This window comes from Echinops telfairi, unplaced genomic scaffold, assembly GCF_000313985.2.
Source record: "Echinops telfairi isolate 266 unplaced genomic scaffold, ASM31398v2 ScPeMD7_7457;HRSCAF=8495, whole genome shotgun sequence".
NCBI classification, from domain to species: domain Eukaryota; kingdom Metazoa; phylum Chordata; class Mammalia; order Afrosoricida; family Tenrecidae; genus Echinops; species Echinops telfairi.
Window position 1 is genome coordinate 13138253 of NW_022111357.1, and position 5692 is coordinate 13143944.

Consider the following 5692-nt stretch of genomic DNA (forward strand, 5'->3'; position numbering starts at 1 on the left):
GATTTCATGTCCCGAAAAACATCCACCAGCACAAAATGAAGAGCCAGAGGACATTTGATTTTCTGAGTGCTACTTCCACGGGTACTGGTTGGGGGTCCAAGGCAATGAAATCCTTCCCCACCTCAGTCTCTCTTTACCAGGGTGCTGCTCATTGGTCCAGCTGCGAGGGCTCTTGTTTTCGTCAACTTTAGGTATAATCAATACTGAGGCTCATTGTTATGACTTATAAACTGATGCACTATATATAAATGCTCCCCCTCCCCATTTTGGAATACGTGTATTTTTAAGTCCCATCAAATGTAATAGTTCCTTTTTAATCTTCGCACTTATTCAGTTGGAAAAGTGTTTAATCATAATGATTTAATTGCATAGGCCACTGCCACCCGTTCCAAGGAATTGTAGCCCAAGTATTTAAGAAAAGATAATGGACCTTTGTCTGCTTTGCATATTTATCCAGTAAACATCATACTTAACAATTCACGTTGGCCACTTTTCCTCAACGGCACAATGCCTGCATGGAACTCCATTCCATAAAGGTACCATGATTTATTTAATCACTCACATATTGCTTTCTATCAGAGTGGTTTCAAAATTGTTCTCTGACCATACCAAAAGAACCACCTTTGCTTTTAGGATACTTTTCTAAAAGACAGATCACTGATTCTTTTTTTTATTATTATTAAAAAAAGAGCTCAACGATACATCCCAATTTGGGAAATGACTGAACAGAGAGGAAAATTTTTTTCATCTAGAAAAATATGAGTATCAAAATAAGTTTTCATGTTTTCCAGATGCGAACAAGCAATTCTTGCATATAACTGTAACGCGGGCTTTGGAATACGTTAACTCCTAAATGAAGCAGCCACTGAGAAGTCGAGCAATCCCAAGGGTTAATGCTATGTCCGCAGGCTGCCTTGAGTTCCCAGTGAATGACTGTGAACATAGCCTTTCTCATAAAACATCTATTACAGTTAGAACCTCTGAACGTGTTAGGAAGCATCACCCCGTAATGTGATTCATGTCTAAACTGCTCTTCAGCAAACCTGTGAGCAGTGTGATGGGACAAATTTCTATCACGTGACATTTCAAAGGAATGCCCTGGTCTCCTAAGGGATACACAACCGATTTCTCCATTTGTCAATGGCCCTACCTTATTTGGTTTGCTTCCTGAGCAAATGATTCTTCTTTTCTTGCTGATTGAAATTAACAAAACACATTTTGCTACAGTTTCTAATATGCTGCTTTCCATAATTTTATAGTAAAACGCGTTACATACTCTAGACAAGATAAATATAAGGTTTGCAACTTCTGGACTGACAGCTACGTTACTTGTAGGTTCTAGACTGAGGCTGAATCAGATGAAGAAGACGTGGCACTGGGGTTGGAGAAAGGCATATTAACATGCTGCAATAGAGAGTCGTGGCAGCGGTGGGATTCCAACTACGCCCCCACGGCGACTGGAGCCACCCCTGGCCTGTCACTTTGGTCTCTGCCCTACCATGGTGGCTTGTGTGGAGCTGTGATGTTGGAAGCTACGTCACTGGAATTTCAATGCTAACTCACAGGGATCCTGTAAGGCGGGGTAGAACTGCCCCTGGGAGTTTCTGAGCCCACAACTCTTCACAGGAGTAGAAAGCCTCATTTAGCCTCTGTAGAGCTGGCTGGGGGCTTTAAACTGCTGACCCTGCGGTGAGCAGTCCATTGTATCACCGTTCCACGTCGATGGAGTCATTAGCTTAGCCAGTGGTACGCTGTTGAGAAGAGGAAATTGTATGAGTATAGGTCAGCTATGAACCACAGCCCATGAATTGTTGATTTTAATAGAGGGAACGGTGAAGTGGTTGGACACTATTGATACAAACAATGGAGGTTGGTGATAGGGCAAATCTTCCAATAATATTCATTCACAACAGTAGATGCATGATAGGGCAAATCTTCCAATAATATTCATTCACAACAGTAGATGCACACCTACCAGATTAATTCAGGTCATGGTGAAGCGAGGAGGGCATTAAAACAGTAAGTATGTGGTGATTCCAGGCCACCGTTCATTGGGTGTCCCTAAGGCAAGGGATTCAAATAAAAGTCCAACATCTGTCAGCCCTGTGCCCTTGGGCTTGTAGTCATCTGCTTCTTCTCACACTAGGGAGTTTCCACCTTAGGACCAATGGTTACAGGCAAGTTTGAGGTCAAAAGACCCGTTCACCTAGTGGGGTTCCCGCATCAAGTCCTTCTGGTGTGGCCTATGAAGGAGGTTGTGCACAGTGAAAGGGCAGCATCTAAAGCCCCAGGAGTCTGTCACCCAGGGACCGGGTCAACAAGGGCTGCATAGAAGCCAGGTCAGAAGTGTCCGGTTAGGAACCTAGTCCCAGGCATATTCCCCCACAGGTACTGTTAAGCATTCCTCATCGCCCGCCCTCCCCCCCACCCCGCCCCATGATGGGAAGTTGCTGCTCCCTGTTTTCCTACCAACAGAGATAGAATTGCCTTCTCTGAGCCCCACGTGCCCGCCTTCTCCCTGTCTGGGCTTGGATGTCCAGTAAGGCTCCTGATCTCTCTGGGGGGCCTTGCTGTGCATTGAGGTGATCTCATCACAACTCAGCAACCGAACCTTCTCCTTCCTCTCACACCACATCTTGAAAACTGGCCCCCTCTGGGGCGAGGTCCCCTCTGTCCGAGTAAGCCGTGGTCTTTTCCACGGCCGCACGCATGTGAGAGCTGCACATTGAATGAGGGAGACATTGCATAAAGAAGGGATGCGTTGACCTGGTAGTGCTGGAGAAGAATATCAACAGTCCTATGGACTCCCCAGGAGGAACCAGTCTGTCTTGGAAGAAGTATAGCCAAGGTGCCTTCTAAAGGCAAGGGTGGGAGAGACCATCTGACACCTTTGGGCAGGTTGTCAGGAGGGACCAGTCCCTTAGAAGGACATCCTGCTTGGTAAAGTGGACGGGCAGTGAAGGAGGAAGGTCCCCAGGAGTGGGCTTAACACCGTGGCTGCAGCAGTGTGAGGGTGGCCCTGGATGGGCAGTGTTTCGTGCTGTGTGTGGATCAGCTGGCTCTGAGTGGATGGTACCTAACAACAACAATAGACGGAAGGTGACTGCTGAGAGTCCTGATGGGTGCGTGCCCTACCACCATGGAGTCCTGGCGTGGGGCATACAGCGAACGAGTTTGGCTGCTAACCCAAAGGCTGGAGGTTCCAGGTCACCCAGCGAAGTTGCCCAAGAAATTCCTGGCCACCCCTCTCTGCCAAACCAGCTATTGTGGAGCACGCAGGGGCTCGCTGGGAGCGGGCTGCACTGCAGTGGGGTTTGTAGGAGGGCTGTTGGGCGCTGTCCCCTCCATGGTGGCTAGTCTTGTGAGGAGGGTGCAGGGCCAGGCAGTGTTTCCTTCTGCTGCACCCGGGGTCACTGTGAGTTGGAACCGACTCAGGGGCATACAACAACAGCAGCAACAACAACAGCAACGCTTTTCTCCGTTATGACAAGCTTTTCGGGTCATGGATTTTTCTTCCTTGCGGGTCTCTGGTTGAATTGAGTTGACGGAGATCAGAAATCTAACCTGTGAATAAATAAGACAATCATTTGAGCACAGCAGCAAGCGATGGTAGGGAGCCCGTCTCAGGGAGCCTTAGCAGCCAGGGCGGGAAAACGGGCTCCTCTGCTTGGTTTCCCGTGATCTGGGTGGAATCTTTTAAACCATCTGAGCTTTCGCTGACTCGTTTGTAAACTGGAGGTAAGAACAGAACCTATCGTAAAGGTTATTGTGATGATGAGAATCTGTTCCCAGTGTCTGGAACAGGGTGTGGCGTGGGATAAATACCTCAACAAACACAGTTGTCTTCCCTTTCTCTTTGTCCCTGACTCCTCATTGCATTCTGGTCCCCAGGGGCTGGCCTAGAACATAGGGGGGGGGGAGGTTCCTCCCGACTCGCAGTGGAGAAAGGAGGTTCCCTTCTCCAAACTCTCACAAGCGGGTCTGCACCTTGCCGCAGAGTATTCTGGACAGACAGAACAATGCGGTCGACCGCCAGGCGGGGACTTTGGAAATCTACTTGCGCCTCTCACAAGGTCCCTTGGCCTCTCTGGGGAGATGGTGACCGCATTTCAGGTCTCATCCACACGCGTTTGTTTTCTTTTTTGCTTGTTTGTTTCGCTTTCACTTTTCTTCTGGAATATTTTAAACAGGCGATTCCTTCCGCACGTCTAGCCACTCCTACTCCAGGATAGGTTTGAATGAAAGCAATGCGGCGACTCGCCCCGGGCTGCTGCTTCCTGACAGCGCCTGACCGCTTCCCTTTTAACAAGGACACCGAGGAGGACTGGGGCGCAACTGGGGAGGGGGCCTTTGGGCTAAGGAATCTGAGAGAGAGGAGGGGGCAACGGGAGGGGAGGAGAACCTGCAGAGATAGCCAGAGGCGGTGCCCCACCCAGGCGACTCACCGAATGGCCAGGTGCGCGCTCAGCTCCCTGGAAGGTGGAGCCCGAGCTCAGGCTTACCATCTTCTCCACGGCCGCAGCCATGGGACCCGAGGCCGGCAGCTCGGCTCTGGCGCAGCTATAGGCGTGGTGGGTGCCAGCCAGTGAGGTCTGCATGGGCGTGAAGGTGGGCTGTAGCTCGGGCACTGGCTGAACACCATCACCAGCAAGGTGGGCAGCAGGGCCAGGAAGCAGGCTGGTACGGGATGTGGTACTTGGTCGCCTCATAGTTGAGGCCTATTAGGATACAGGACCGAACTCCCAGAGGGTCAGCGATCATTGTTGGTGATGCGGAACACCATTGTTGGTGATGCGGAAGGTCTTTCCACACCCAGCTGAATCTTGGGAGAGGCTCTTGCTCTGTCACCAGGATGTGGCCGGGGACCACGCTGTCCACGAAGGTGAAGTCCACCCAATTCTCCCCATTTCCAATCACAAACTTCATCTTGCCTGACCTGGTGGCCTCAGTGAGGATGGGGACCGACTGGGGGTCCCTGGAGCCGAAAACACCATGAGGGTGGATGGCGGCGGTTAGGAAATTCTTCACCTAACCTAACTGGTGCCCAAGACAGCTTGCTCTGGTAGGATCTTGGTCTCCGTGCCGTAGTCCATGGAATGCTTGGCGTAGGGGAGATCCTTGGTCCTGGTTTTGATGTTGACACCCTCAAAGACGTCACCAGCACTCCTGGTTCAAATGAGTTTCTGAATCCCCAGCCTTTTTGCAAGCTTCCAGGACATTCCCGATGCCAAGGTAATTCACTCTGTTAAGAAGTTTGTCGCTGGCTGGCGGGGGCGATGCACAGTGAAAAACAGTGCCCACCCTTTCAGAGCTGGGTACAGATCCTGCTGGCTGCAAAGATCACCCATGAAGAACTCAACCCCCGGGGGGGTCCTTGAAGCCTTGCAGGATATCAAAGACATAGACATGGTATTCCTCTGGCCATACTCTGACCGAGAACCCCCAAGCCTCTGGTCACTGTGCGCTGCTGCGCTTTGCGGCTATCCTTAGCCACGTGTGTCTATGCGCTGTGGCCTCTCCTTTGTCCGCAAGTGCCTCGTTCCATTTTGCCTCAACGATGGTCCACGCCGTCAGCTGCCACAGTCTCTTTCAGAGGGTCAGATATTGAAATTTTCTTTGGTAAAAATCGTTTTATTAGGGCTCATACAACCCTTATCACAATCTATCCATCGTGTCAAGCACTTTTGTACAT

At 50.3% G+C, this 5692-nt stretch overlaps 1 pseudogene; it reads right to left on the minus strand.

The window, feature by feature from the left end:
* Positions 1-4355: 4355 nt before the first annotated feature.
* LOC101641109 lies at positions 4356-5425 on the minus strand (annotated as a pseudogene).
* Positions 5426-5692: the final 267 nt, after the last annotated feature.